This window comes from Balaenoptera ricei, chromosome 13 (assembly GCF_028023285.1).
Source record: "Balaenoptera ricei isolate mBalRic1 chromosome 13, mBalRic1.hap2, whole genome shotgun sequence".
Classification (NCBI taxonomy): domain Eukaryota; kingdom Metazoa; phylum Chordata; class Mammalia; order Artiodactyla; family Balaenopteridae; genus Balaenoptera; species Balaenoptera ricei.
Window position 1 is genome coordinate 12,091,424 of NC_082651.1, and position 20,568 is coordinate 12,111,991.

The following is a 20,568-nucleotide window of genomic DNA, read 5'->3' on the forward strand; positions in this document are numbered from 1 at the left end:
CTATTTATAAAATAGATAAACAACGAGGACCTCCTGTACAGCACAGGGATCTGTATTTAATAGCTCGTAATAAACTATAATGGAAAAGAATCTGTAAAAGAATATATGTATAATGGAATCACTTTGCTGTACATCTGGAACTAACACAACATTGTAGATCAACTATACTTCAATTTTTAAAAAATGGTTAAAAAAAAGAAAAAAATACCAGCATCTTACAGAAGAGTCCTGTGTTCCCCCACATGGTATCATCCTCCTTCCCTTCAACAGAGGTAATGACCCTCCTGACTTCTATGTCAGCCGTTCTCTTGCTTTTCTTTATAAGTTGTACTACGTACGTATGGTCTCTAAACAGCACATTGTTCAGTTTTGAGAAAGTTTTGGGAAAGTGAGGAGCAAACACAAGCCCAGCCATGTGAAGAAAGGGCCACAGGGCCCCAGTAGGCAGAAGGCCCAGGAGGAGTTCAGATGAGGCAGAGCGTCTGCATCAGAGGCTGGCCTCAGCTTCCCCGATAACAACCCGATTACCTGGTGTCCTGGGAACTGGGCCAAGAGGCAGGCCGTTCTGCCAAAACATCAACTGCAGCAGAGAAACCCGGGCTAAGAGGCCCAAAGGGGCAGAGTAAGGCAGCTGGTGTCCCGAGAAAACCCCACTGCCTTCCCATTCTGCCTCTTTACCCATCGGTGATGGGGCGATCGGGCAGAGGTGATCCCACACACAGACATACCCCCAGAGCATTTCGGGTGGAGAAATGGGATGATTGAGCACATCAGTCCCAGCAGGCAGGACTAGGAGAGTGGAGGGGTTAATTGAGACCTTGAGCAGTAAACCCAGGTCACCCTGCATTCTTGGCAGGGGTGGGAGGGCTGTGATGCAGGATGAAGCACCCAGAGTAAGATCCTCAAGGGTGGGGGACTGAAAACTTCTAAGAACAAAGGTGTCTAATGTTTAACTGAGAGTCTTTGGATTAATTTCCTCCCATAAATATTTATTGAATACCTTCTATGAGCCAGGTACCCTCCACCCACCACTCAGTAAATTCTATTATATACACAAATGTCTTTTGAGACTGAGATTTTGTGTGACGTCACGGAGGGGCTGGGGCTTGTCTCTGGGTTTGAGGACCTGGGCGATCTGGGGGACCATCACACATGGGACTAAGCCAGCAGCAGCTTGGAGCTGGGTTGTGGAAAGCTACGAGAGCCCACAGCAACTTGGGGTGATCTTACCTAACCCACACCCTAACGTCTCATCTCTCACTCTCCCACCACCATCCATTGGTTCTCGTCACGCGTGTCTCTGGACTAGTTATCTTTCTGCGTGATCATCACCAACTCGAGTGCAGGGACCCAGCTCTTGCTTCTCTGTCCTCACCCTGTGCTTAGGACAAGTTTTCATCACAGTCAGTAGGTTAGAAAGAAGGTTTTGAAGCAGCAACCATGATCTGTTTCATCACGATGCAGCTTTGCTTCAAATGGGACGTTAATCAAGGACTAATCTCATCTGAAGAACAAGAAAGTAAACAGCAGACAGTTAACATTTTTCTCAGGGGGAAAAGAAACATTAGAGTGTGTATTTTTCCAGTCGTGCAGGCAATTAATTTCCTCAAATTGTCATTATGCAAATATTTAAAAAAGAAGAAAACTCATATTTAATGAGTGCCTATCGCATGCATTATATCTTTGATTCCTCCTGGATTTAAAAAAAAAAAGTATCACTCAAATCCTGCAGGGTGCTCAGCTCTGGGACGTTCTCTAGTTGTGACTGAGACTCGGGGAAGAAGAACCCTGGGCAGCACAAAATGCAACTTCTGCTCATGTCCAGGCCTCCTCCTGTTAGGAGGCAAGGCTGGGGCCACCGTGGGCCACTGTTAGCCGGTCTGTGCCACGGTCCCCGGTGCTACCACTGAGGAATGAGCAGGGCCAGGCCCAGAACGAGGGCCCTCCCTGCCCTCACCAGGATGGCTCCTTTTGGGAAACTGAAGCAGGGCATGAAGATTCAATGGGGGAAAACCCCTCAGGGCGGGCAGAAAATGAAATCCCCCAGCTCACCCAAGCATCAAACAAACAGAACCCCAATCAGAAGGTAAACAAACAAGAAATGTCACGCGCCACGTGAAATGTCTGCTTTTTCATAAAGCCCTGAGTCCAAACTGTGTTATATAGTAAGATGATTAATTCTCACGTCTCCCTCAAACTGCAGAATTTACCCAACAGCCATGACAATTCACATCCAGATTAATAAATGTCACACGGCTGCCTGATACGTATGAAGGAAGCTGGAAACAAACTTATGAGATTGGAATAATCCTCCTCGAAAAAATAGGGGCAAGTGACGAGAGGGCAGAGGGTCCTGTGGACAGGAATGGCTCTCGGAGCAGATGTGGCTTCTTGCAGGGACCCAGATGCCACCCCCAGGACTCAGGGACCCCTGTCAGGAATAGCATCAGATAGTTAATTATATCAACTCCAACACTTTGTGAAATTATGTATTCAATAGGTAATTAGCAAACAAGAATTACACCGCTCAACACCGCTCATTCCTTCTTCAAATTACACCTCTAATTCCTTCTTCAAATTCTGATTTTGGACCCTGGACTCAAAAAAGACTGAGGTCCTCGTAACAGTTGGAGTTTAGCCACTGAGGGAGTCAGCATTTCCTGGGGTGGAGGGAAAAAAAGAAACATAAAAAATTGCACTGGAAAGTGAAATTGGATTTAAAAAAAAATCAATGAAGTAACCAGGCTATTAAAATGGAAAATAAGTCTGATGTCATTCTGCAAAATAAAAGGGTTGAGTCACATGCAGAGCTACTTAATTAAGCACAGGAAGTAACAAGAGAGCTTGAGTGATTTTGCCCGTGAATGTCAGGATTTCAAAATGAGTGAGGCTTACTTAGGCCAACAGCGGTTCCTTCTAATCAGAGAGTTAAATCCGTTCTTTTGCCCTCGGGACATCTTGGTACATTTGAAGTTGAGGAAGAGCAAAAAGGAAGGTATTAAAAATGATCCAAAAGGCGCCCAAACAGGGAAAAAAGTGAGCTTTCTATTGTACTTCAGTTCCCCGAGACAGTGTGGGATGAAGACCACAGAGTAGGCACTGGGACCCTTTGGGACAGCAAGGCACTCCGGGCGGGGTTGGAGGAGGCTGCACCCACCTTCACAAGGTCAGAGGAAGGTGCCTGAAGGTCTTTCCAGGGTCCCTCGGATTGTAGGTTTTCACTTGCGCCTGTAGCAGCTGAGAGGGGCGGAGGCCAGGTTTGGAGTTTAAGAGGAGCGATGTGGGACTCGCAGGGAACTCTGAGGACATCTTCCATGGTCCATCTGAGCCAGTGTGGAGGTGGTTCACGAGGGGCCTGGCGCCTCCCTGCTTCCACCTGGCCGCTGTCAGCCCAGCCAGCGGGCAGGTCTGGGGGCGCCCCCAGCACAGCAGCAGCGTTGGAATGAATGCCCAGTGCCAACCCAGGGAAGCCCAAAGTGCTCGTGGGGCCCCGAGCCCCACGGGGAGGAGCTCCTGGGATCCCGGATCCCAAACTACAATAGACTCGACTAGAACCAGGGTCCGTCTCTGAGACGTGACGCTCACTGCATCACCCACACCCTCTCCTTCCCCGGTTATAAAGGCCGTTTCCTTCTGGCTGCTGGCATGAGTACAGTTCGCACCTAGAACTTCGGATGCCGGCTGGCTGGTGTACCTTCATTATTATCATTATTTTTTAATTTTGCTGGTAGTGCGAGACTGTGGAAACTTTAACCCCTAACTCCGACCTGGTTTGGGTCTGGGCTTGTTTGGAAGATCTCAGCACCCAAGCGGGGCATGGCTGCCAGCTGAGAGCAAAGCTGAGGGGTCCTGGAGACACGAGGAACGGCCTCATCTACCAGAAGCGTGGAGTCCTCTTCCCTTGGTCAGTAAGGCAGTCCATTCTGAACAAGCTGGAGCTGAATTAGTAGGTAAAACGCCCAAACTGGCCACAGCCAGGTAGAGCCCTAAACCCTGAGGACAGGCCAACGCTTTCCCGGTGCTAATCAGAGAGTTAAAAACGGGCAATGCTCAACCGACATCAGAAGTGATTTTCCCCCATGTGATATTTCTTTATTGCTTCATCCTGAAATTGACAAGGCAGCCCTGCATTTTCCCCTTAATCTTTCTAAATGTTTCTTCTTCTCCCCATCCCACTCTGAATAGGACTGCTCAACAAAAACACAGCAAATAAATATTTGGTGTTCACACTTTTTAACCAATTAGCCAGTTGAGAACCAGGTAAACTAATTGTATTCCTCTTTTGAGAGCTATCCTGAAGGTCATGCATTTATCCGATGCCAGCAGAGCATTGGGTTGTAATGCTGGGAGCTTTGGGAATAATAGGATATAATTATTACGGGCAGGAGTGGAGTGTGGCAGTTAAGTATATCCCCAGTAATATTGATAATTCTCACTTGAAGAATCTTTTCTAATGAGAAAGACCACTAGGGTCAGGGGTGTGGGTGGAGGGAGGTGGTAGCTTTGCATCCAAGGGAAATAGAGCACTGCCTGGGTTGGGGGTGTCCAACATGGCGGATTCATTTCCGTGTTGCTGTTTTCAGCCGTGTGACCCTGGCCTGCCCACTTCCCCTTTCCGAGCCTCAGTGCCCTCATCTGTCAATGGGACCAGTCACGGAACCTACTTTGTGGGTTGTAATGAGATTCCTGGGACAGTCCTGGGAAGAGTTTGGCGTGGTCTCTAGGACGGAATATGTGCAGAACTCTTATTAGGAGCTGCCATATCAATATTTTGTTCTAATGCAGTTCTTGCTTTACATTGTGGGTTGAGAAGGCCAGAGAGGAAATATGAATCTAACTTTAATAGTCACTGGTGTAATCTGACCTGGTTTCATCTTTGCATGATTTCAAATATCAGAGAGAAAAGGGAGTATCAGTGCAAGAGAGAAAACATGAATTTAGGGCAGGCTAGAAACCACAGTAAAATGTTCCCGCAGATTGCAGCAAATGCCTCTCTAGGGGACAGGCCCAGGACGGTCTGACCCTGACTCGGGTGATGGCAGGGGGGCAGCAGGACCACCACAGGGTACCTTCCTCAGACCCTCGGCCTGGCATTCCCTGCCAGCCTCCACAGACCAGATGGCCAGAGCTGGGGGACCGGGGAATGTGCCTGGGGAGGCCCGCAGGGAGAGGGCTGGCATCCTGGGTCAGGCACTCAGGACCTTCTAAGAATCCCATCCCCGAGGCCCACACCTCCCCACGTGCACAAAATCTCCTTCCCATGTGATAACACTGAGAGCCACCCTTCTGCTTGAAGTATGCACACCAAGCTTTGAACCAGCCTTGAATTCCAGTTACCTTTGCAAAGTTCATTGAGGTGAAACCTGGCTGTGCCCTGGGGTCAAAGCTCAAATGTCATTTGAAGTGACAATCAGTCACTGCGGGAAGGGACAGGAAAGGGAGAGACAACGTCTCAGGCCGCTGAGGCCATTCTCCACTGGGGTAACAGGTTCATTTCCCCGTTACCCACCCTCCATTCCTAATTCCCAGGAAGGCCTCTCCCCTGTCTAAGCAAATCCATCCTCCCCTCAGGTCCCAACACTGTCCCTACGTCTCCATCCATCCCTGTTCATATCCTGCTCGCTGTTCTCTCTGACCAAGAGGGACTGGGGTTTGAACCCCGGCTCTGCCGCTCACTGGCCCAGTGCCCTGCCCTGGGGAAGGGAGGTGCTTTGCCCATTTTTTCATCTGTCCATCGGGGACTATCTGAGGGTTGGCACGTCTCCTCAGATAACAGGCCTGGCACGGGCCTCCTGATCGACGACCTGGCCTGACCCCTCCTCTGGAACTCCTCCCCTTGTGATCTCAGCCCCTGGCTGCTGCTGTAGCAATACTGTGGGCAAACAAGCTCCCACACCGCACCCACCAGCCCCGGGCGCTGACTGCCGCTCTCTGCCAGCTGGGCCCTGACCCCTCTCCTGGCTCCCTGCCCCGCCTCTCACCTGGCACCAGCGCCAGAAGTGCAGCTTGCTGAGACCAGGAACAAGTTGCACTTGTCACTCGTTCCAGTTGAGTCATTTTCTATGTCCCAGTGGTCAGCTGCACGAGGAGAAGGGGTGACATCCCCAGACTTCCACAGTCTCTGCCCAAGGGGTCCCTCCGTGCCTCTGCCCTGGGGAAGCATCACCCTGCCACTGACATGTCGGGAGCAGTCTCTTCGGCCTTGGCCTTGCGGGGGGAGGACTTGGGGCCACTGCCGCCAAGACTTTGAGAGTAAGGCAGCTGGGGCGTCACCTTTCTGTGGGAGAAAAGAGGGAGCTTAGGGTGTTCTGCCAAAGTAAAAAACCCATGAATTCTCCATCAGGCACTGCTACTCCAGATGCACAAACATACCCTGAGATTCCTAGAGAGGAGATACCTATAAAGCCTTGTATGGGTCCTGACCCTTGATTCTCAGTCCAGTGGGAACTGGATATTTATCTGGGAGGGCTATGATTTACTGTATGTACTGGGTTTCTGGCTCTTCTAGTGCAGTCCTACTTCCGGTTGGCCCCCCAGTCTCCTTTTGGGGATGACTCCTCCCCCCATCGTGTTTGGGGCAGGTGGGAGAAAATTGTAGGTGTCACCTTCCACCATGGAAGTCTAGGAAGCAAAATCCTTTCTCTCCCTGCCCTTGGCCACTCCCAGAGGGGTGTGTGACCCAAGCAGGTCCTCACCCAGGGTGTGGCATCTGCAATAGTGAAGCAGGGACAGAGGGGCAGTGGGTCCAGCTGGGACCTGGGACAGACAGCCTCTTCTATGAGGCAAGGGCTGTGCTTGCTGTTTTCCCAGCCCTCTGGAAGCAGCCTGGGTTCCCCCACTCCCAAATTCCCTGAGCTTCCTTGTCAACTTCCCTTGCGTTCTTCTGTCTGAGCTGGCTGGACTCTATCTCTAGCAATGATGGAATCTTAACTAATACTGCCGGGGACACTGCCTGCAGTGAACTACCCTAAAACGCCACGGGGTTCGTGACAGTAGCCTGGGTGGGCATGTCATCAGGGAGCAAGATAAGAAGTTCTGGGCTGCAAGCATGCCAAATGCGTGTAGTCATTGCTAATAGAGGGTAGTCATTGCAAATATCTGTAATTGATGTCTCTCTCTTTGGGGAGAGCTTGGGTGTGTGTGTCAGTGTGTGTGTTTCTTTCTTACCAGTAAATTAATAAAATGTAACTTCTTTTGTTGTCCTTCATCCTCTAAAGGAGTGAAAATTTTATGCCAGGAGGACTTTCCCTACCTGGGAAACATCTGGTGCTCCAAAACACTCTAGTGGCCAGTACCTCTGGATTTTCCAGAAATGCACAAGGCCATTCCATTTTGCCTGAGGGATGTCTGCAATCACTACATCTGTTGGCATCCCAGGACAGGTCTCTGCAGAACTGAAAGCTCACCCTCAACCTAGTCCTGTGGACCCCAGGGGTGCCTTCGTAGCTGAGACAAGAGCCTGTCAATGGTGAGGAATGAAGCTCTGGGACAAAGGCCACTGCAAAGGCCAATGGTTCATCCCTCCATGTTCTTGATAACCTATGATGTGACACACATTTCTCTAAACGTTTCTTTTTTAAAAAGAGTACAGCTCCGTGGCATTAAGTACATCCACAGTGTTATGGAACCATCACCACTATCTATTTCCAAAACTTTTTCATCAACTTAAAACAGAAACTCTGTGCCCTTAAACTATAACCCACTCCCCGACACAGTCCTTCTTCCCCCAGCCGCTGGTAACCACCATTCTACTTTCTCTCTCTATGAACTTTCCTAGTCTAGGTACCCCTTCTAAGTGGAATCATATAACATGTGTCCTTTTGTGTCTGGCTCACTTTAATTAGCACAGTGTTTTTAAGGTTCGTTCATGGTGCCGTGTGGATCAGCACTGCATTCTTTTTTAAGGCTGAATAATATTCCACTGTAAGTATACACCACATATTATTTATCTAGTCATTTGTAAGTATACACCACATATTTATCTAGTCATTTGTTGATGGACATTTGTATTGTTTCCACCTTTTAGCTATTGTGAACAATGCTGCAATGAAGTATCTGTGTAAGCCCCTGTTTTCAATTCTTTGGGTTGTGTACCTAGGAGTGAAATTGCTGAGTCATGTGGTAATTCTATCTTTAGATTTTTGAGGAACCACCAAACTCTTTTCTGGAGCAGCTGCACCATTTTACATTCTCATCAGCAACGCACAAGAGTTTTAATTTCACCACATCTTCTCTGCTTTTATTATTATTTTTTATTGTTATTGCCATCCAAGTGGGTATATAGTATGTCCCTGTGGTTTTGATTTGCCTAATAATTCATTATTTGCCTAATAATAAATGATGTTGAGCATCTTTTCATATGCTTATTATCCAGTTGTATATCTTCTTTGGAGAAATGTCTATTTAAGTCTTTTGCACATTTTTTAATTAAGCTATTTGTCTTTTTGTTGTTGAGCTGTAAAAGTAATTTATATATTCTGGATATCAAGTCCTTATCAGATATATGATTTTCAAATATTTTCTCCCATTCTATAGATTGTCTTTTTACTTTCTTGATAATGCACAAAAGTTTTGAATTTTAATGAAGTCCAACTGAACTATTTTGTTCTTTTGTTGCTTATGGCTTTGGTGTTAAATCTAAGAATCCATTGCCAAATATGACACAATGAAGATTTACTCCTATTTTTCTTCTAAGAGTTTTATGGTTTTAGCTTTTTTATTAAGGTCACTGATCTATTTTGAGTTAATTTTTGTATGTGGTATGAGGTAAAAGTTCAACTTCATTCTCTTGCATGTGGAAATCCAGTTGTCCCAGCACCATCTGTCGAAGTGACTCTTCTTCCCCGCAGGATGGACTTGGCACTTGTCAAAAATTCAACTGGTCAAAGATGTATGGGTATATTTCTGGACTCTTGAGTCTATTGCATTGATCTGTATGCCTCCTCTTACACCAGTACCATATTGTTTGGATTACTGTAGCTTTGTCGTAAGTTTTGAAATCAGGAAGTGTAAATTCTCTGACTTCATTTTTCTTTTTCAAGTTTGTTTTGGATATTTGGGGGCCCTTGAGATTCCATGTGAATTTGAGAATAGGCTTCTTCATGTCTGAAAAAGGCTGCTGAAACTTTATAAGGATTGTATTGAATCTGTACATTGCTTTGGGTAGTATTGACATCTTGACCGTATTAAGTCTTCCTACTCATGAATGCAGGGTGTCTCTCCATTTATTTAGGTCTTCTTTAATTTCTTTCAGCAACCTCTAAACCTTTCTTGAGCCTGTTTGTGGCTATGACTTACATAACCTTTCAGAATAATGACAGCCATATGTTTCCCTTCCTCACTACACAAATTAGTGTTAAAGCCAATAAAAGATGCTGTCTCTTTCCATTTTTGCAGGCCCCCTTAATTTCAGTATTTTCAATTTTGGTAAGCAAATCCCAGTATGGGCTATCGATTGCTTTCATGACTTCCTTGATATTGTCAGTACATACATGCCCTCTGAGTCACCATCTCCATAGATTAAAAATTCTCACACTTTTTGGTGTCTCCTCACACCCAAGTTTTATCAGTTGCCCTTCTCCTAGTTTCTGTTATATTTCTGACCCAATAAGCAAACTTAAATCCAACCAAGTTGTGTTCTGCTCAACCTGTGTTAACATTTGGGTGGGACAGAACAAAATGTCCAGTGTATTGAAGAAGAAAACCATAATCCTTCATTCCCTGAGACCCATTCAAAAATTGAATGAATTCAAAAATGAAGTGTTGACCATATATCCAGGTGTCATGGCAAGAGGTACTGGGAACACATAGCCTTGACCCCTGGGGTATCACAGGGTGAAGAGCCACAGAACAAGTGGGGAAACCCAAGGAAGCAGAGAGGATTTCCAGCTGGGGGTTTAGGGGAGACCCCATTGTGGAGGAACCATCCTAATTGGGGCATCAGGGAAGGGGGGTGCTTAGACTCAGAATTAATTGAATGCCATCAGAAAGCAGAGCTGAATTTTCATGAACAGCAGGAGGAATGTGAAACTTCTGAAAATTAATGCTAAATTTTAGATGTATTAGAATATGTGCATTTTTATGGGGGAAAAAATCCATGGTTTTCATTAGATTCTCAAAAACATAGGTCAGGCTCAAGAAAGATCCTTCCTAATGAGGGCTCATTTCACACTTGCTGCTAGAAAGCTCGGCGTGGGTGTGGGGAGTTATGTATATGGGTCAGAGGTTAATGCATCCAGTGGCACCTAACCTAGATTCAAGGTGCCTTCAACGTCCTAAAATTGTGTCTTTGTTTTATGTTTTTATTTGTGTGCATTTTCGGGAAATGGTCAGAAGTCACGACCGTAATAACTAAGCACTGGGGGCTCTTAGAAGGCAGATTCTCCCAGCGAGGAGACACGACAGATGCAACCCCAGAGTGAGAGGCAGATGAGCGGGCAGGCCCGGGCAGGACAGGGAGTAGGAGGCTTTAGGTATCAGGGAGCTGAACTGAGGCCCTGGGTGCAGAGGGACCAGGTGGAGAAACCCAGAATTTGAGAGACAGACAAAAGAAAAAGAATTCAAATCGGGGAGCTTTGGATTCAACTTTCAGAGCGAGGGCAAAAGCTTCCTTCTGATGGGCCTTGTCTGAAGCCCAGCCTTGATGACGATCACCTGACCCTCAGCCCCGGAGCCTCTTCCAGGGGCTCCTGAGAGCACCAGCCTCCCACTTCCTAGGTTCTCCCTCCAGAACAGCGACCCCCCCCCCCCCCCAGAGCAGCTTTGGGCCCAGAGAGGGTCTGACACATAACAGATACTCTGAGTGGCTGCACCTGGCCCCCTCGCACTCCCAAAGGCCGAGGACCCTCTCGTTCTCAGAAGGGGACCCTTTGGAGGACTGGCCTGTCACACGGATCACAGGGACTGCGGCGCTGACACCCTCCTCTGTGTGTGTATGCGAGAGCTAAGCTGTGCCAAACGTCCCCCCGTAACTTTGGCCATGACGACACCCGGTCAGAGCTCTCCGGGGCTGGGATCACCCTGACCTTCCGAATGCAGAAGCTCAAACTCCTGCCGCTCTCAGCTCTGCATTGTGATGGGCCTGGGAGAGTGGGGACCCTGCTACTTGACCCTGTGTCTTATTTCCAAAGCAGGTGGCGGGACTGTCGGCAGGGCAGGGTCAGAGGAAGCCCTGACAGTGAGTTCAAAACACTCGCTTTGTTTCCTGGCTGAGAGTTCCCTTTTTGCAGTCACAAGGGGCCCTGTGAATGTAGCAGGAGGAACTGCAGGGGTGGGAGCCGACCCGAGCCGGTGGAGGGAAGGAGAGCCTCCGACCCCTGCCCCCTGATGGCACACGGGCTGGTCCAGGGCTCAAGGGCACACAGCCTTGACCTCTGCCTGCCCAAAGAACCAGCTGTTTCTATTTCGGCCAACTTGGTTGAAGAATATGACAATTCACTCCTGACCAGCAGCCTTCCACCAAAATCATAAAACAAACATGCCATCGTGTTTTACCAGGGACGAGCCACTCTCTTGTTTTTTCTGCTCCAACTCCTGGGACGCATCTGTTGGCTGCTGACTCACCCTGCAGGTGACGTGCCGCCCACCCCACGTGTGTGAGCTCCTCGGCCATTTGCAGCCTGTGCTTCCCCATGAGTCAGGGAGAATTGCGACATTCCTGAGCAGATGTTACAGAGGTGACGCGGTGGCCACAGGGTGGGTACCGAGGATGAGATCCGAATCTTGGGAGAGGAGAATTCACACTCAGGTTTATTTTGAATCAGCTGAGTCATGGCTGCTTCGAGGACACGGCTCAGCTGTTGACACCAACAGCAAACCTCGAACCTGGGGGCTTTTGTCTGGGGAAAATTCAAAAGTTTCTAGAAAATGTGATTTCTAGTAGAACTAGATCATTTTACTTTTTTGATGAAAACGTACTTTTCTATAAAAATTTCAAGATGTTTAAATGTAGAAAAATTAATTTTTCACTCCTGCTAAACAAACCGTGGTTCATATATTTAAACATTTAAAATCTACCTGCAAATTACAGTTTGCTCTAAATTCGGTACAGAAGGGAGGGGTGGGTACAGGAGAACAGGGAAGACCCTGGGGTGAGAGATTTCACAGCTCACACAAAATGTGATCAAGGTATCTTTTCTTTTCCTGTCTACAGTGACGTTGACATTTGCAGTTTGGTGGGTGGGCTGTTTGGTTTGGGGATAGAACCTCTTCCGGAAATCTCAAAGGAGTCAAATTGAGCATCTCTCTCTCTCTCTTTTTTTTAAGATTTATTTTATTATTTATTTATTTACTTGATTTATTTTTGGCTGCATTGGGTCTTAGTTGCGGCGCGAGAGATCTTTCGATGCAGCGCACGGGCTCTTCGTTGTGGCACACGGGCTTCTCTCTAGTTGTGGCGGTGGGTTTTCTCTCTCTAGTTGAGGCACGCGAGGTCAGTAGTTGTGGCACGTGGGCTTAGCTGCCCCGCAGCACGTTGGATCTTAGTTCCTCGACCAGGGATCGAACCCGAGTGCCCTGCATTAGAAGGCAGATTATTTACCACTGGACCACCAGGGAAGTCCCTGAGCATCTCTTGAGATGCTTTTCTGTTCCCTGAAGCATCTTTGCTTCTTCTGGCTTGAGGGGGAGCGGGGTGGGCGGGGAGGTCCTCAGCCACGCTGAGTCCTCTCGAGTCCTGGGTGGCCGGGTTGTGCCGTCAGGGTGGCGTGAAGGGTCTGTGGGGACAGCTGGAGTGGATTTCCTAAGCTCTGCCTGGTGCAGGGGGCTCCGCAGATGTGAGCTGAGGCGGAAGGTGGGCTCACTTTGGGCTGTGCACCCATCCAATGCCCAGGCAGGAGGGCCCCACTGGGAACCAAGACCCCCAGAGCCCGCCCCTTCTGGGGGTGCCCTGGGGGAGCTTGAGCCGCACCAGCGGGTGGAGAAGTCGGGTGGCAGAGAAGCAGGTGGACCATCTCCTGTCTCCATCTGTCCTTAGACCCCCCAGCCAGGTGGAGGCCTCACCGCATCCTTCAGATGAGGCCCGAGCCACGGCTCCCTCCTCTCTGACTCCTCAGATGGATGAACCCTCACACCCTCTGTCTCCCAGTCACTTATCTAACCCTTTGGTCTGCCGATATGTCTCTTCCCTCCTCCCCCCAAACAGATGTGACTTTAACACACGTTGCAGCGGGGAGTGGGGGGCTGTTTAGGGCATGAGGGGAACACGAGCCAGAATCACCGCGGCTTCTACAAGACCCACCCCGCAAACCCAGGTCTACGTCCCCAGGAAAACCCTTCCCAGACCCCTTTATGCAATACTTCCCCTGAAGGCCCTGGCCTCCCCTCTTAGCCTGGACCCTCCCTAGAAGACAGCTTCTGAAACCTCCCCCCTGGACAACATTCCACACCCCCCAGCCCACCCTTGCTGCTAAGTTTTTATTCCGTGATGCCCCTAGATGGTCACCGGAAGGCAGACGGCAGAAGCAGCCGAAGGCCTCATCACAGCCTCGGCCTTGTCTCCTGCCTGGACCCATGTCCCCTGTGCCCTCTGTCCTGCTCTCCCTCCTCCCAGCTTCCCATTTCTTTCTGCCTCTCCCTCCCCTCCTCCCTTCCCTTCCCTCCCTCTTTCTTCTTTCCTTCAAGCATCGCTTTCTCAGCCTTGACCCACCCTAGGACCCAGAGCCTGAAGAGTCCTGAAAGCTGCGGCCCTTATACCTCCCGAGCTCCCCCGGCTCCTTTCTTTCTCCCAGATGCCCAGGGCTGCTTTTCTGGCTTTGGGGAATCGATGACCACTTATTCTGAGCTTTGTGATTCGCCTGCTCCAGCCAGCCCAGGCCGGGGAACCAGCTCCCGCCTTCCCGGCTCCCCCTTCGGTGCTGTCCCTGGGACAGTCACAGGCCCGCTCCCTGAGGGAGGATATAACAGAGGTACTTGGTCTTTGTCACAGCCCCGGCCTCCGCCTCTGGTCCCTGGGGGCACCACCCCAGCTCCTTCCCCCATCCCGGGGCAACATCCTCTGATCACCGCCCCCAGCACCTCCCTCCCTGGAGCCCGCTGGACCATCATGGCGGCCTGGCCTGGCCCCCCTCCCACGTACACGCCTGGAATTTCCAAAGCCCCTCTGACTAGGTGGCCTCCTTCCCAACACAAGGATGCTTCCCTGGAGAGTTCTGTCACATAAATTCTTCCAAGAATTCGTTGCCAGGGGAAAAAAAAAGTTCCCTGAAGAACTGGTGTGTTTTCTTTTATTAGACAATAAGGGCTGCATACCATTCTGTTTTCCTTGCTTTTTCCCTTTCCTTACCAGGAAGTTCAGAGCTGCACTCGTGCTGATTACTGATGCAATCATCAACCCCTTTGCAGTTCTCTTCCTGCTGCCATTTGTCTAGTCTATTCTTGGACCTGTGTCCCCGTGTGCTCACCATGAGTCAAGGGCAAGCCGGGGACTGCAGGTAGGCTGTCCAGGCCGCCCTGTGGTCTTGACACCTGCCCTGCCTTTGTCCCTCACCCGGTCCTGGAGGTTCTTCAGGCATTCCTACCCACTTCAGAGTGCCCTCCTTGTATTGGATTTGGGGGTCCTGCCCTCCCCAGACTCTGGCCTTGGGGTCATGGCGCCATCCAGAACCATCCTTGACCCTCCATTCCCATGAAGTGGGAGCTTTCCAAAGACACAGAAGGCGTGGTGCCTGGACGATGGTGCCTCGAAGCCTGCAGAGGGTTCTGGCCAGTGGACTGAGCTGCCCCTCTCATTCTCGGTCAGTTCCCACTCTGCCCCCCATTCTGGGCCAACAAGAAGGAGAAGGTGGTAAAGGGGGAATTTGGGTCTCATAAGTGGGCGGAGGGGATCTTGGCAAAGAGAGAGGTCGGTGACCGTCAGATCAACGCCAGCGAGTACAGCCGCCCCTGGAAGTGGCTCTTAACCCATCCCTGGGAAAAATCTTCATCCCAGCGGGTCCAGGCGGAGTCTTGAGTGAATGCTGACAGATTCCCCTCACCAGGCCCCAGAATCAATGGTTTGGAGGTACTTCTGCAACTTCCTTCTGTCTTCCCAGACTTCTAAACAGAACAATAAACAGGACAGACACTTGCAGTCAGCAGGGAACGATTTCTTTTGGGCGAGGAAGCTCAGCCTTTCCCCAAGCCCCAAGGCAGACCAAAGGCTCTCCCTCCCCTTGCGGAGAAAGGCTGCTTCCTGTCAGCTTTGATTATTTTCTTCAGCAGGACCGCGTGCAGTTACAGTGGAAGCTTCACCCCAAATGATAACTGGACATGAAAACCACTCTATCTGGGCTTATTCATCTGCACACCCCAAGGAAACGGGAGATGTAAAATCATTTTAAAGCTTAGTGTACGTACGGCATTAGAGCCACTAACAGAACCAGAAAAGGGCTTCAAGTGAACTGCAAAGTTTACGACCTGAGCCTGTGGCCTCCACCAGCTCCATCAAATCTGAGACGGACAGACATGCTTCAGGTCTCCAGACATCACGCCATCTCACTGATTTGTTGGGTAAGAGTGTGAGTTGGGTAAAGAGTCATCCTTAATTCCAGACTTGGCTTCGAACCGCTCATAGGATTAAAGCCTCCACTGTCTGCAGCCCTGAGCCTCAACTGCAGCAACTGCCAATCGGCCCACTGTCAGCTACACGGAAGGACAGGCCCAGTCACCAAATGGACCAGCATCTGAAACCATCTTATAAATAAACACGGGGGATAAGGCTCGTGTGCACACGTTTGCTGAGCGCGGGATCTCTCCGCTGGGAGGCGATGGCGCTTCCCCACCCTCCCCAGCTCCTCCACCCCCATCAGTGGCTGGAAAGCTTTGAAAGGTGCAAGAGGCGACCCATCAGGAGTGCCCTGTATGCCATCGCCCCACCCAAGAGAGAGCTCCAGGCACAGGGGATAGGCTGAGAATTGACTCGTGCTCTGCTTTTGCTTGTCTGCCTTTCCAGGGATACTTCTGGCCCAAATCAGGAACAGAATTTGGGAGGAGGCTTGCCTCTTCCCGGACTGCCCTGCCACCCTTAGTCCTTTGGCCCCTGCCCTGAATTCTTTCCAGATCCTTGCAGAGGCCAGGCTCTGGCCCATGCTCCAGCTGGGACTCATTTCCTCCACCTTGGCCTGTGGATTAGTCACGGGTCAGCAGAGGAACAGAACCAACAGGACATACAGAGACATATACAAGAGGAGGTTTATTCTACCATATGATTGGCTCACATGTTACAGAGGTTGAAAAGTCCCATGATCAGTGGTCCACCAGCTGAAGGACCAAGAGGGCTGGCGGCGTAATTCAGCCCAAGTCCAAAGGCCTGAGGACGGGGGTGGGGGGGGCGGGGGTTGATGGTTAAGTCCTGATCTGAGTTTGAAAGGCCGAGAACCAGGAGTGATGTCTGCGGGCAGCAGAAGACGGATGTCTCAGCTCAAGCAGAGAGAGAGTGAGTTCACCCTTCCTCTGCCTTTTTGTTCTATTCGGGTGCCTTGGGGTGGGGGGGATAATGCCCGCCCACGCTGGAGAGGACCTCTGCTTTACTCAGTCTACTGGTTCAAACGCTAGTCTCTTCCGGAAACGCCCTAACAGGCATCCCCAGAGACGTTTCGCCTGCTATCTGGGCATCCCCTAGCCCAGTCAAACTGCTGCATCAAATTAACACCACAGCCTATCTCCTCCTTCCTTCCTCCCGTCCCAGGCTGCAGGGCTTCTCCTGTCCCCCCAGGACTATGATAGGGCCCCCTCAGTGCTCCCGTGGTCTCTGTCCTCCCCACCCCCATCGCTGTGGTGTGGTTCTCTCCTTGTGGGTCTTCCCTGGGCAGGACCAAGTCAGTCTGAGTCACTGATACATCCCTGGTGCCCCTTAGAGGGTCTGGCAATAGTGGACTCTCAAAAGTAATGCATGAAAGAGCCTTTGTTTACTGAATATGGGCCTCCGACTGGACAGAGTCAATAGTTCACTTTGGAGCGGCTGTCAGGCAGAGTCCAGTGCCCCGGGGAGGGTGGGTCCTCCACATCCAGGGAGCTGTCGTCAGTTCTAACACTTGGGACTCTTGGGGCGGGGGGTAGGGGTCTGTTTCCGTGAAGCAGCTTGGGTTCTAGGAAAACCAGAAACACGTGGACGGAATGTGATGGGCTCATTCATTTTCCAGGTTGGAGTTGTCTAGGCAGCTGGACGGATATTCTGCCACCTACACAAAGGCAGAAGCTCCAGGCATCCCGACTCTGCAGTCTCTGTGGACCCCTAGGATTTGGCCCCCTGTTTCCCAGCACCCAGCACAGTGCCTGACCCAGGGTAGCTGCTCAACAATGGTTGGCTGAATGAGTGTAGGAAGAAAAGAATGGGTTTACGGACAAAGAAATTTTTTCTTGGAAAACTGATAACGTAGCCCCAGCTGTGTATCTGGAGACCTTTATGCTTAAATTGGAAGAAAAAAAAAAAAAAACACCTCTTTTTAAATATATTCAAAGATAATTGCCCACGTCCAGGGTTCACTATCCCACATGAATACATGGAAACACTAAACAGCATCTTCACTTAAATGCCCATCAGGATGAGAAGGGTCCATATAACGAAATACCTACCACCTGGCAATGAAAATGAGCCACATCCACGGGTAGCAACAAAGATGGAATCAACAACATGGAGAGAAGAAAGAGGACTGCAGAATCCCTCCATTTATGTTAATGTGTAAAACCTAGTAAACAATGGGGGGGTGTGGTGGGGCATCCAAATGCATCTTCTTTAAAAAGATCTGAAGCCAATATAATAAAATGCTGTCATCTACTGTGTGTTAAATGCTGTCACTATTAAATCACTATTCATGTATTTTTATATTGCTCTCTGAAGTTTTTTGTATATTTGAAAGGTCCATAATTTTTGGAAGCAACACTTTTCTCGATTTATCAGAAATAATTTAAGAACCAAGTGGTTTCTTCGCTTAGCCTTTGCTATGGAACCGAGCAGAGTTATTTAGAGTTATTTTATTTGGATAGTGCAAAAATCAGCCTCGGGAACAAGGATTTTTTTTCTTTGAATTAAATTCTCTCAGTTTCCTGACTCCCCAAATCAGCCTACCCCTAACCAGTCAGGCTGCCCCTTAACCAATGCAAGTCCTTAATGGAACACAGCAGTCTCCCCTGCTATGAACACCCCACCTCTCACTCCTCCTTGATCCTCCCCCTTGCCTCCTACTCAGCCTTGCTCAGACATCTGGGGTCTCCCATGGCCATGTCCAAATCATCAAACAATCTTTCACTTAATGATAATAATTGAGATATCTACGCACTAGAAGCGAGCGATGATTTTTAAATTTCAAGATGCATCAGAATCACCTAGAGCTTGTTAAAACAGATTCCCAGGCTCTACCCCCAGAACTTCTGATTCAGCAGGTCTGGGACAGAACCTGAGAATTTGCATTTCTAACAAGTGCCCAGGTGATGCTGGCACTGCTGGCCCAGGTACCACACTCTGAGAAGCGCTGTACTGGAGGATGCTGGAATCACATCTCTGCCTCATTCTGTGCTGCACACGCTCATGACGGTGAATGACACGTCTCCTGTGAACCGGTCTGTCCCTTCCTGGTGCCCTCTGCCCCCAAATTTCATCATTACAACAATATCTGGCATCAATCTTTATCTTCATCCCTCTCAGCACAGAACAGATCTAATCTTGTTTATTTCCACTTAGTCTGGACCAAGCCAACTCTCGACCAGAAGAGAACATTCAAGACTAAGTAAACATTATGGTGTGAAGAATGAAGAGAAGAATGGGAAAGGAGATGAAAGGCCAAAGAAATGATAAGAAAGGAAAGAAGGAGAAAAGCAAGGCCAGAGATTGGGAAATAGAAGAGAGTTGATGTTTTCCATTCCCACCGATGGTGACCCTGGAGCTAACAGATGTCCTGCTTCTCAGCCAGCAGAGAAAGAGCAGAGGGGCCATTTTTCATTCCTGTGTGCAAATAATCACCTCTAACAACAATAAGAAATCATCAGCATCAGAGAAGGATAGTTTATGACAGGCAGGAATTCCCCCTTTTGAAAACTCGCAAATACAGAGGTCTGTTGTCATCGTCTTTTGTGACGCCTTCGGATGTCCTCAGGACCTGCCCACATTCTCCTGGAGGCCCACAGTCCCAGAGTCAGCCCCACAGCAACCTGGGCCCCCAGGGCCTGTGTCCGCAAGAGCCCACATCCAGACACCCACGGAAGCAGGATGAGAAAGTGAGTTGACATTTTGCACTCTCAGGGGCTTTGGGCTTAAACACATCCATCCTTGAGTGGGGAAACATATCCGTGGCAAACAGTACAAGGTGGGTGTGGAGGAGATGGGTGGGGCGGGGGTGGGGCTTGGGCCTTTACCAAGGTCAATGCTGGGAGAGGGGGAGGAAGGAGCCATCCATTCCAGAATTCCCCTCCCTCCCAAGTGCATGGGAACCCCCGGTCCCGCTCCCCCAGATTCTCAGGTGCAGTCGGCCAACCCTGCATATTCGCGAATACGGAACTCGTGGATACGGAGGGCCGACTGTACTACGCCACTTAATATAACGGATTTGAGCATCCCCGTATTTTTGTATCCACAGGGGGAGGGGGGGGCGGTCCTGGGAATAATGCCCTGTGGATACCGAGGGACCACTCTGATTGGCCTGGAGTGGAGTCTGGCTGCCAAAAATGTCCCCAGGTGACCCTGAAAGGCAGACTTGAGTCTCACGGTTCTAGAGTTGAGTCCAGCCCATCACCCTCCCCCTGTAGGAAAGGAAACTGAGTTTCAGAGAGGCTAAGTGACCTACCTCAGGTCACATAACAAGTTAGAAGCAGAAGAAGGGTGAGAACACCGATATCCTGACGAATGTCCTCAAGTCGGGAGAAAATAAGTCTTCTACGAGCTGGAGGTTAGAGCTAGTCGGCTATCCTCTCCCGTGTCAGCCTCCACCGGGAGGACTGCCCCCGACAGTCACCTAGGGACATGTAGGGAATAAACCTCAGAGCTAGACAGGAACAGAATCCAGGTCTCCTGTGTACACTTCCCTGTGGGGCTCTGTCCACACGCTGCTGAAAGGAGCCCGGAATGTTCCTATCCTGTCAACTGGGCTCCTGGGAGGCCTGATGCCTTCAGGCTGCTGGCTGTTGAGCCCTCTGCAGGAAGTTACACTGTGTTTGGCCAGTGCCTGGGACACGGGATTCCTCCCTCTTGTATCTTTTTTTTTTTTAACATCTTTATTGGAGTATACCTCTTGTATCTTTTTTTCTTTTTTTTTTTTTTGGCCGCCCCATGCGGCTTGCGGGATCTTAGTTCCCCAACCAGGGATTGAACCCATGTCCCTGGCAATGGAAGCACGGAGTCCTAACCATTGGACCCCCAGGGAATTCCCACCTCATGGTATCTTTACCCCTCAGAGGGAGCGTGTGTGTCACTTTAGATGGTGGCATGGAAAAGTGACACAGAGGGGCATAAGCAAGAGTAGGAAATGAATCAGGAACAGAAAAATAGTGCAGGGCAACTGTGGTTTACTGAGTGTCCTCCCTGTCAGGCACTGAGCTTTCAGCATATGATCCCGGACAGCTCGTGAAAACCCTCTGGCAGGCAGCCCGCTAGACAGACGT